Here is a 12,113-nt window from a genome sequence, read left to right as displayed (position 1 = left end):
TTAGGGTTATTTTGTTAGAAATACATAACTTTACTTTCATGAACAGGTCAACAAGACGAAACAAGTTAGCACATCATTTGTTTGTTCTTTTCCTATTGGGCAATGGTTACTTTTGTCTTTCTTAAAGCTTTATTGAGGAATAATTTATATATAAAAAGTTGCATGTTTAATGCATACATTTTTTGTTGTTTGGACATAAGCATATCTTATGGACTTATTCATCTTGCATAATTTTAAGGCTTCTTTGCATATTTAAAACATACCATAACATGTCCTATATTGCCATGTAGACTACAACTATTTTTAAGTCAACCTTGACAAACCACACAAGGACCAATGACAATTAAGGGCGAAACTAGATTCCATACTTTCTTCTTTGTCTTGTGTTTCTTCCCACTCAAACTCACTGCTATCTTTTTGGCTGCTATAAAGACACAATTAGAAGTGGATGGCTGAGAATTGTGGTCACTTTCTTGGGATTGGGAGGCTTGTGTGATTTTTATCATTATTTTCTTCAACATAATTTTCTTGGAAAGCATTCACTGTAGTTTCTTTCTTTTTTTTTTAACCTTTATTTTTACAAACAGGAACATCAAAGCACTCATATGTTTCTGTTGAGCTTTCTAGTTTTGCTTCATTAGACATTCTTCCTATATTTTATCTTTATCTCTAGGAAGCCAGTTCTCAGAAGGGGCTCACACCTATTGCAATTCAGTGGAAGGGGAGGATTCATTTCCTTTCGTAAACAACCAATAGTCAGCTGAGAAAATTTCAGGAACTCAGTGCACCACACCCCCTTCCTGTGAGAGCTGTTCTTCTGCACTAAAGCTACACTGAACTGAGGCTCAAATTCCACAGTGAGTTCATCTGAAACCATATCCAGATCCAACTACCTGAGCGTTTATTCACTCACACCACCATCGAGATCCAGACTTGATGGAGTCTCTGGATTCATGACTAATGCTTTTTTCACAACACATTTTCCTATGACACACCAAACCAGGCTGTCATCAAAGAAAGGGAAATACTATCAGATTTCTGGTGCTTTCTTTGTCATGCACCAGGTAATCCACCTGAATTTTCTTCTACTCAGAAGTCACTCTTCCTCTGAATTGCCCAAGTGCTCTTGTGTCCTGGGCCTCAGGGGTGCTCAAACTGCCTCGGTCCTGAAATGAAGGCTACTGGGGGAGGAAACTCCAGGACCTCAGTCAGAGTTTTAAATGCATAACTGGCTGTACTGCTCTCTCCATCTTCTTTCCAGCCCCTCAAGCCCCCAGAGGAGCATAGGTCACGGAGGTCACCTAGCACACCTTAATTGGCATTTGTACCTGTACACCCAGGCTCTGCCTCTTCCAGCAACCCCTCTTTTATTTTCAAAATGATCCAGGTTTAGACACCAATTCCTGTTTCATACTGTGTAAAGGTCACTGGAAATTATAAAGCCGAGGAAAGGGGAGGGCAGGCTGCTCAAAGGATGATCCAAGTGGGTGCAGAATTTATGGCTCAGCCATAAATTACTTAGTAAGAATTGTCATAAATGAGTATACATCAATAAAATATAATTAAGTGAAAACTAAATACTCAACTTTGAGTCTTTGCACACCATATATCCAGGAAGCCAGCAAATGTCTGGAGGCCTAACAGGGAACAGACATCTAACTTTCACAAAGTTGAATGATTCTATGTGATGCTACTCTGATTTAATTACCTTCAAAAGTCCAAGTTTGATTCCTTCCAAAATGTAGCTTCTAGTGCGAGCCTAATGATTTAAAAATTGAAGCTGGAGAATAGAGCCATTACAAGATAAAAGTAATCAACAAACTCCTACAGATCTCCTGTAGTAATGATTCACCCAGGATTTTACACAAAACTCCCATTAATGCTAATGAAACTGGGTAAGTTACAGGCTGAACCTCTCCCGTACATTGATAGGTGAATAGTTCCCTGAGGTACTTACTTAGATGAGGGAACTTAATTTTCTCTCCACTAATCCTCTCTTGATGAAAAATAAGAATTCATGCTTCACAAGTTAAATTTCTCTTTAAAGTAGATGGCACAAAATTCGGAATCATCGGAGTGAATTAATCAAACGCTGCATTAGGGCATTTTTGAGCAATCAAACCACCTTCCATTCAGATGGATAACCAGTTGGCCAAAGTCTTGGAAAATCAGTCTGACTGGTGGCTCTCAAAGTAACTCATTACATTCACTCAATCTTGCTTATTCAAGATTCTAGAAAAAGGAACTGTGCAATTATGTGAAGAAACTAGTTGAGAAGAAACAGGAATTCCTCAATGCCTTAGTGTGAATTAAAGAGTTCAGGCACTGATTTAATTAGCTGCCTAGGGAAGGGGAGATCATACATTGTTGAGTTAGAAAAAATATAAGATCATTTAAAGATTCAAAGACTATACAAAGGGACAGTCCAGGTATAATTTAGTTTGGAAGCTTTTTTTTGGTGTGTGTGTGTGTGTGTGTGTGTGTGTGTGTGTGTGTGTGTGTCTCAGAGGAATGAAGCACCTTTCACTAGCTTGCCAGTGTTTTTGCTTGATAATCATCAGTATAATCTGAACTTGGCTGTGTACAATTCTTGACTGGTAACTATTATTTACAATTCTAGCAAGTAGTTACAATTTTAGGGCCAAATAAATATTCTCTTCATCTTCTAATTTATTGCAACTTCCACGTATATAGGTAGGGTTGTGATTACTGTCTTATTTTACAACTGATAAGAGAAGGCTCAATTCAGTTAAGTGACCTTATAGAAAAAAAAACATATTAAATTAAACAAACTGTAAATAAAATAAATGTGCTGATTTGATGATGAGAATTATGTCATAAAGAAGGGAAGATTCTTAAAATCTCATTTAGGCTAACCTTCTCCCTTTTGCAGCTGATGCAATCGAACCATTAAATGAAAATTTTCTAAAAATCATCACCCAAGATCTTAATGTCAGAAGAATTAAATTGTCTTGCCATTTGGTTAGTGATATTTAGGAAATGTTTTAAATAGTGATAGATCCCTAAATACCAAAATATGTCTATGATTAAATTATGCATGAGCACATACACAGTTGTTATTATGTGCTGCTCAGTGAAAAGTATCTGATACTTTTTATTTTGACAAAAGTCCAAATTACATTGAATTTAAGCATCAGCAGATATATTTTGGCTAATTGTGTGGCTTAAATAAATAAAGGAAACTTTGCTAATTTATTAGATATTAAGAATCAGCAGCACTACACATGGCATATTAAAAAGGACTGCTGTAAAATCCACAGTTATAATTGGATATGTCTTCATGATACATAGAACAAATAAAGTGAAAATCAGTAAGCAAATACAAAATCTGAACAACACTATCAACAAACTTGATCTAATTGGCATTTTTAGGACAGAAGGCAGAAACCCAACAACGAATGAAACTGGAAACCACTAGAAAATAATTGGTATATTCTCAAATATTTGAAAGTTTAAAAACACACATTTGAATAAAACCTGGGTCAAAGAATAAATTAAAAGGAAAATTAATTTTTTAATTAAATGAAATAGAAAACACATGTCAACATTTATGTGACACAGCTTATATAGTACTTAAATATGTGTATCTAGCATGGCGGGAGGGATAAATGCTTCAAGTCAGTCTTTGGAGATTCAACCTAAGAAATTAGAAAAAGAAGAGTGAAATAAATTCAAAGCAAAAAAAGGGGGGATAATAAAGATAAGAGCAGAAATCAGTGAAATTGGAAATATAAAAGAATTAGAGACAATCAATAACACCAAAATTGGCTTTTTTTAAAGATCAATAATAACATTGATATGACTCTGGCCAGCCTGGTTAATAATAAAGACACAAACTACCAATATTAAGAATGGAACAGGGAACATCACCTCAGATCCTACAGGCATTAAAGGTATAAAGGAACATTATGAACAACTTCATGGCTATAAGTTTGATAAGTTAAAGAGAAAAATGATTTGAGACAAACAGCTAAAAGGGGTGCATTTTAATATATATATATATATATATATATATATATATTTTAATAAACCTGACCAAAAAAGATTGATCTACGCAGGAAAGGAGTCAACATGTGCACTGATGTCACTAACACCTGATACATTTTTAAAAATTGATTTCAGAGAGGAAGGGAGAGGGAGAGAGAGACAGAACCATTAATGATGAGAGAGAATCATTGATATGCTGCCTCCTGCACACACACACACACACACACACTCTCTCACTCACTCACTGCCACTGGGGATTTAGCCAGCAACCCAGGCATGTGTCCTTAACTGGAATCAAACCTGGGACCCTTCAGTCTGCAGGCCAATGCTCTATCCACTTAGTCAAACCAGCTAGGGCCAGATGCATTTTTAACTACCGTACATTGTTTTGTTTTGGGGCAACATAAAGATTATACAGCAGTACTTAGAGTTTGATTTCTTAATATCTGGGAACTACATATTTATTTCCACACACACCCTTCATTCTTTTCTTAACAAAACTTGTATTTAGAACAATTCACTTCCACTTTTGGATAGTTTCCAGAACAAAAGAAGCATTCAGATATAAGGAATAGAGCTAAGGGTCATTTTTTTCCCCCCCTGGCTAAAATGTGGTAAGTCCATTAGGCTCCCTGATTTATTCTTTTGCTTAATTTGGACCTTCGAAATTTGACTAAATTGTATTAAACCTAAAGAGTCCACATAGATTGATATTTTGGGGGAGGTTTGAAATGCTCACATTACTTTTTGTACCTCATCATAGCTGTGGGCTTTGTGAGCTGCTAGCCTATCACTGGTATAAAGTAAAAATGTTTTCTAACATGAGCATTAAGTATTCATTAAGTTATTAATTCTCCAATAGATCCAGGAAGAGAAAAAAGTAGAATGAGATAGTCTTTATTAGTCAGAGTTAATAATAATAATAATATGATAGCTATAATTTATCGTACACTTATGTGTGCCAGTGTGCTAAGCAATTTTCATTCATTACTTAAATTAATCCTCATAACGTCATTAAGACATGAGAATAATTCTTATTGTACCACAAGGATATGATACTAAATACTTAGAGATATTCTGCCAAATAAATTAGCAAAACCTAAGAGGGGAAATCACCAGTGTTAGCAGTGGGTGTTGGAAAATGTATGCACCTAAGCTTGGATTGTAGGTGGGAGGCTAAATTGGTAAAAACTCTTTTATTAAGTAATCTCCAATATATATCAAGAGTCATAAAGGTGTTTTACATTGTCTTAGAGTCTATGCAAGCCTATTAACACGGTCTAAGAAAATAATCCAGGCTATAGGACAAAAACAAAACAAAACCTAAACAAAGCCTAGGATTAATTCTACCAATTTGAGCAGTAGACATATTATTTTATTTATTTTACAATGTTTCATCATTTAATAATTAACATAGTTAATTAACAAATTACATTATCTAGCAATATATAATATTTAACAATTACCATTAAATAAAATAAAGTGTAGCCATATGACTTTATATTAAATGCAATATGCTATACATACATATACACCTATGTATATTACACATGTGTGTATAAAATTAATATAGCTTTATACGCACATATTCCTTGATTAAAACTATGCTCAAAGCATGATGCCCAGACAAAGCTTGCAATTGGCCAAAAATTTAATTTGGCTATAGTATCACTACAATAGTTGCTTGCTTTTAGAACCCCAAGTGAAGCTGTGGCATGTGCCTAGATTAACGGTTTTCTTTTTCCTAGAATGACCTTTCTACCCTTCGTGCCTTGAGTTAGCCCAACTTATCCTTTAAGATAAAAACTGGGAACTGCCTTTCCTTAGAATCTTTCTCTGCCCCCTCCCCAGGAATACCCAATCCTCTCTCCTAGCATCTGACACTTTATTCTGAAATGGTCTCTGTGTAGGCTCTGTAGGCTCTGCCTTCTCCCCTGTGTAAGCTCAGAGCCGTTCCACTTTCTCGTATCCCCCGCATCTAGCAAGTCCTGGATGTGCAGGAGCATCACGAGCTTCTCAAAAACTGAACCCATATGATCTGAAGTGCCAGCAGTGTTTGCATTAAAATAACATGTTTAGATTAAAGTAGAATGTTCCCTTTGCTTAATCCTATATAATAAAAGCCTAATATGCTAAGTATCTGGTCATCCAGTTGGCCATTCAACCAATCAGAGCGTAATATGCTAATGATATGCTAAGGCTGCTCAACTGCTCGCTATGATGTGCACTGACCACCAGGGAGCAGACCCTCCAACTGGTAGGTTAGCTTGCTGCTGGGATCTGGCCAATCGGGGGGCTGAGCAAGACGGGCTGGACACGCCCTGGAGTCCTCCCACAGTCCCTCCATGGCTGGCCAACCTCCCGCATCCCTCCCCAGCCCTGATTGTGCACCAGTGGGGTCTCTCAGCCTGGCCTTTGCCCTCTTGCAATCCGGGCTGAGGGACACCCCCCCCCAAAGTGCACAAATTTTGTGCACCGGGCCTCTAGTTTCTAATAAGTTTACATTGTGGTTATATTGTTATTACAGTGATCAAAATACATGCATTTAAATAGATGAATGTCTACCTATTAATGTATGGGTTTCATTCTTCAATCAGCACATTTTAGAAATACCTGGAGAAATAATTATAATATATTTTATGACAAACTTGAAACATTTATTTGAAATCTGGGGTCAAACTTGATGAAAGCTTACATTAAAAAGCAATGGTGCTTGTCTGTAGAAGTCACCTTTATGCCATTGAAAAGTCTATTACAAAATGAAAACTGCAAGTAATTTATCCAAACCTGAGATAAAAGAATTGTTGCAAAACACTGTATAAAAAAACCTGAGGATAAAGTCACTCAGCCAATAAGAAAAGCTAAGTGTCATAAAATGATTCAAAACAAAAGAAGGAAATCGTAAATGATGACATACAATGTATAGACATTCCAAGTATTGACCTAGAAAGATGTTCTTTCATACTCATGCAATCTGTGGTCACCCTGCCCCCACCACAGACACCCAGTCCTTTTCCTAATCCCTGTGGTGGGGGTGATTTGAGGGAAGTAAAGGAGCAATAACAGTTAGGAGATGATCTTAAATGTCCTGAAGACACTTATTTGACCAAGCTTCTTAGATTTACTGAGCATCAACAGAGACAGTTGAGTAGCTGGTTTTTGGTGTGTGTGGAGACCTGATTTAGGGCGTGTATAACCACCAATTTGCTCATCAGGTATTAAAACAGAAGTAAAACTAAGAAACCCATGAAGGAATACCGAGTCTCTGTGAGGTGGTATTTATTCAAAATACCAACAATTAGATACCCATCTGACACATTAAAAGTTATGGAGGCCAACACGTTTATTTTAAAAATATTATTGTGAGGCTCTAACGCAAAGAATCTCTAAGAAAAGGGAGCTGACAAATAAACAGAACAACTCACAGTACAAAGTGAAATTACACAGTTAAAGCCCAAACATGATAACTTAGCACAGAACAGAACAACTTTGACCTTAAACACATACTCAGAAAGCATCAAAGGCAAATGTTACAGGTACAGTGAAAAGGGATTACCTCCAGAGAGAGGAGGGAAGGGAGCACATTTAGATGCACTGTTAGAAGGGAAAACAAAACCAGGCGAGCAGGGAAAGATCTGGAAATTGAAAGGGAAATGGAATCACTGGCTTTTCTGCCTCATTCATCAGCCAGCACCGAGACAGCACACTTTGGAGCCCAGTAGAGTGAAAACGAGCTTGGGCAACTTCAGCAGAAACATATCCTCTCCACTTTTAAAATAATGAAAACAGGAACAGAGGCATGACTAGGAACCAAATGGAATAAATGCCAGGGAACAGGCCCAAGGGACAGTCAGAGAGGCAGCGAGCGGGCGGTTATTCCTTGGACTGAAAATTCAGCGCGGTTGGACCAGGTACATGGATCAATGGCCTGGAAGAAATGAGTTGAGAAAAATATGAATCAGCTAATGATCACATTCTGTCAAGCAAGGAAAGGGTTCTGGGCTGCGTGGGAAGAGCTGGATCTGGGTTTTGAAGAGTTATAATGAGACTTTCAATTGCCAGTCACGGCCCTCAGAGTCCCCACCTTGTACCCACAAGATTTCCCCCACAGCACCTCTTCCTGGGCTCCTGGCATGTCTCTAGGCCAGTGGTCGGCAAACTCATTAGTCAACAGAGCCAAATATCAACAGGACAACGACTGAAATTTCTTTTGAGAGCCAAATTTTTTAAACTTAAACTTCTTCTAACGCCACTTCTTCAACATAGACTCGCCCAGGCCGTGTTATTTTGTGGAAGAGCCACACTCAAGGGGCCAAAGAGCCACATGTGGCTCGCAAGCCGCAGTTTGATGACCACTGCTCTAGGGTCATAGTCAGAGCTGCACCTGAGAATAAACCCAGACCCTTTCCTAAGTGTTAAAAGGACCTGTGCCATTCCTTCCCACCAGCTTCTCGGCCATCCTCCTGGTGTTCACTGAGCTCTGGCTACTCTAGGGTTCCACCAATACTTGAATCTCACCCACCACATTTGTTTCTTTTCACAGGTTATTCCCACTGGAAAGAGTTTCCCGTTTCACTCCTTCAGACATCACATTATCAGAGGTTCCCCCCGACTATTACCCCCACCCCAAAACTATCATATCACCCTATTCTTTGTACTTTGTACATTTTAAATTTTAATTTTTTTTCACTTTTTGAAAATCTTTATTGTTGAAAGTATTACACAAACCCCCTTTTCCCCCCATTAACCTCTTCCATCTGGCTCTGTCCCCCTAAATTTTTTCAATGACTGTCTCCATTTAAAATTATTTTGTATTAGTTTCAGCTATACAGCATAGTGGTTAGACATCACACTTTTAATCACCTCATAAAATGCATCAATATTTGAAATAAACATGTATAATTATTTGGTTACTTGTTTACATTTCTTATAAACTCCCACAAGAATATAAAATCCAAGAAAGCGGAAATCAGCTTTGTTCACCACTCAGTCAGTCCTACCCAACCAGAAGAGTGACTACTATATACTAAGAATTCAATAAAAGTTTCTTTAATTAAGAAATCAATTGAAGAATAGTGATCATCCCAGCTGGGAAGCAAGGATGAGGAAGAACAGATACATATCGATGCCCACTTTGTTCCAAGCAAGGTGCTGGGATGTTATACACGTTATTTTATCGAATAGTCTACCAAACTTAAGACACAGTTATTAATATCTCCTGCTTTTCAGACAACAATTAAGCCTAAACACAATGAAGTTACTTATCCAACGTCATGTAAACCCTAAGAGGAAGAACTTGGTTTCCAATCTGATTCTGAATTCCATGTTCTGCCCATACTGACACTGCTTTGTTCTGATCACCCTCTTCCCTGATCAGCTCATTGTGTACATCTTCAGTGAAGTCAACTATAATGGCCTTCCTTGAGTGACATCTTGTTCTGATCATCAACTGGACTTCTTTAAAAATACTTTTTATTGATTTCAGAAAGGAAGTGAGAGGGAGAGAAAGATAGAAACATCAATGATGAGAGAGAATCATTGGCTGGCTGCCCCCCGCCCCCCCACCACTGGAGATAGAGCCAGCATGCCAGGAATATGCCCTGACTGGCAATCGAAATGACCTCCTGGTTTATAGGTTGATGCTCAACCATTGGGACACACCGGCTGGGCTCATCAATGGAGCTGGTAGGAGAAACTGTATAGACTCAAGATGCTGGTTATCACTTTTATGCATCTTCTATTTCTCTGATCAAGCAGTAAGGTCTTTGAAGGCAATGCTTTTGTCTATTTCTTCTTTGCCTATTCTGTTTCACCCCTGACCCTACCATAACCCCTGCCCATCCATTACTCCTACCTGATAAGATGCCCCCCAAGCTCCTGATATCTTGCACCCCGACCTCCTATGCCTTCTGTATCCTATGTCCCGTGCCCTAACTTGAAGCACAATTCTCTACATATTGAGACAAGCTCAATAATAAGCCAGCATAAAAATAGGAGAAGTTGTAGTAAATAAACTTACATGCCTGCCATTTTTATAATACTTTATCATAAATGCATTTTATTATCTTCTTGGCTAAAGGAATAAGAGAAAAATTATTGAGTGAGTGATATTCTCAGTTGCTTCTTTTGTCCATGTCCCATGATACCGCTTTAGGAGGTCATCTTTTTTTGAGTAACTATTTGTCTGGTGGTTAAAAACATGTTTCAGAGTAAGACAGACCTTGATTCATGTTCTGACTCTGACTCTTTTTCAATTTCCTATCTAATTTACCTATTGCATTTAGCTGTCTAATCCTAGATTCTTTATCTCTAAAATGGAATATTGAAACATATATTTCAACAGATTCTTATAAGGAATAATTAATTTAAACTATATAAATTTCTTACCAAAAGGTCAGGCCCACTGAAAGCATTCCAAAACAACACTTGATCAAAACTGGTGGAAGTTCCATCAAATTCCTCTGGAGGGCTTACACCATCAGGTTAGAGAAATTTCCTTTCTTCTTAGGAAACTTGTCTCAGACTTCTCCAAAGGCTCTCTAGGTAATTAAAATGTGTCCTTGTTTTTATTACAAGATGGTACCTCTCCACTTGAAAGGAAAGTACACATACTTTTTGAAAGGTTTGCTACTGTATCAATGAGTTTCAGTTTTATATCCCAGGTATGAGTTAAATCATATTTGAGGAAAAACTTGTATTGTTGCTGGCATGTACTGTGTAGTTAGACTTTGATAGTTGTCTGTACTAAACATAAACAGATGTTCTTTTCATGTCATTATTTTCTATACAGTACAGTGTACTGACTTTGTATACAGCAATTACATTACACTAGGTATCACTCATGATCTAGAGATGACAAAGTTTATAGGAGGAGGTGGGTAGGTTATATGCAAATGCTATGTCATTTTATACAAGGGACTTAAGCATCTGAGAATCTTGGTATCTGCAAGGGAGAAGGTTCCTGGAACCATCCCCCACAGATACCAAGGGATGACTCTGTACACATAGAATATTGTGCTGCTAAAGAAACTTGGGGTCTAGACTGAAAAGCTTGTGGTTCTCTGAGACTGAAAAATGACCTTTGCATTTGTCAAAAATACTGATTATGTTCAGCTACCCAGAATTACTTCTAAAAATTCCTGAGACAGTCCCTTTAACTCAGGAGCATAAAGACAATAGGAGTGAAGGGATTATTACAGATTGGTAACAGAGCTGGGTTTGGATGCAAGTTCCATTATTGGCGAGCTCTGGAACAGTAGCCAATTTAAACCCAAGTAATTATAACACCATCTCTAAAGCCATTGGGAGGATTAAATGCACGCAATTGCTTAGTATAATTTCCTCGTCAAGTCACATGGAACGTGTCTAATCAATCTTAGCATTCATTGTCAACATGATCCTGGGGCTCCCATGCTTCTCTGGGCAGGAAATGAATTGAGAAACTGTTCTAAAGGGAACCTCTTCCAGGACAGCAGGAGAAGGGCCTCCCCAAGGAATATTCCCTGCCTTCAAGATAGGTGGTTCACACAGCATGTGCCCGGTGGGATTTCAGGATTTCTAAAGACAAATAACTGCTAAGGATGTCTCATATTCCTCCTTCCAGAATGGGAATGCTTGTTGCAATCATTCTAACTGCATCCCACCACTATATGCTAACGGTGAATGGGAAGAATTGTTGTTAGAGCTCGTAGGTTTATAGTCTAAGAGGAGGTCCATCCAGATCTGATGGAGAGACTATTACACACCTCCTAATCATTAGATCTGTTGTTCAAGTCTGGCTGGTCTTCCTTGGCAAAAGGGGGTGGGAATTTTGCAGGGAGATGAAACTTCCATGTAGCAGAGGAACAAACTGTAGCAGAATCAGTGTCCAGTCCTCCTTTCCTGCCCTGACTCAGAGGAAGTGTACTTCCCACCCTCCTTGCAGTGATCTGAGGCCTTGTGAGCGGTGCCGGCTGATAAAATATATCACTTTCCAGAGAGACAGTGAAAATGCCCTGAGGACCAATCCCTCCCCCAGCCTCGTGGGCTAATTGACACAAGTCAAAACTTGAAAGGTATTGGCAAGTCATTTCCAGTAAGTTTTAAAACACACGGTGCGTTTGTGT

At 38.2% G+C, this 12,113-nt stretch overlaps 1 pseudogene; it reads right to left on the bottom strand.

The window, feature by feature from the left end:
* Nucleotides 1-233: 233 nt before the first annotated feature.
* Nucleotides 234-955, bottom strand: LOC103283159 (E3 ubiquitin-protein ligase Mdm2-like; annotated as a pseudogene).
* Between the last annotated feature and the right edge of the window lie 11,158 nt (nucleotides 956-12,113).

Source organism: Eptesicus fuscus, chromosome 16 (genome assembly GCF_027574615.1).
Source record: "Eptesicus fuscus isolate TK198812 chromosome 16, DD_ASM_mEF_20220401, whole genome shotgun sequence".
Classification (NCBI taxonomy): domain Eukaryota; kingdom Metazoa; phylum Chordata; class Mammalia; order Chiroptera; family Vespertilionidae; genus Eptesicus; species Eptesicus fuscus.
Note: the sequence above shows the minus strand (reverse complement) of the source record. Positions and strands in the feature narration are given on the sequence as shown.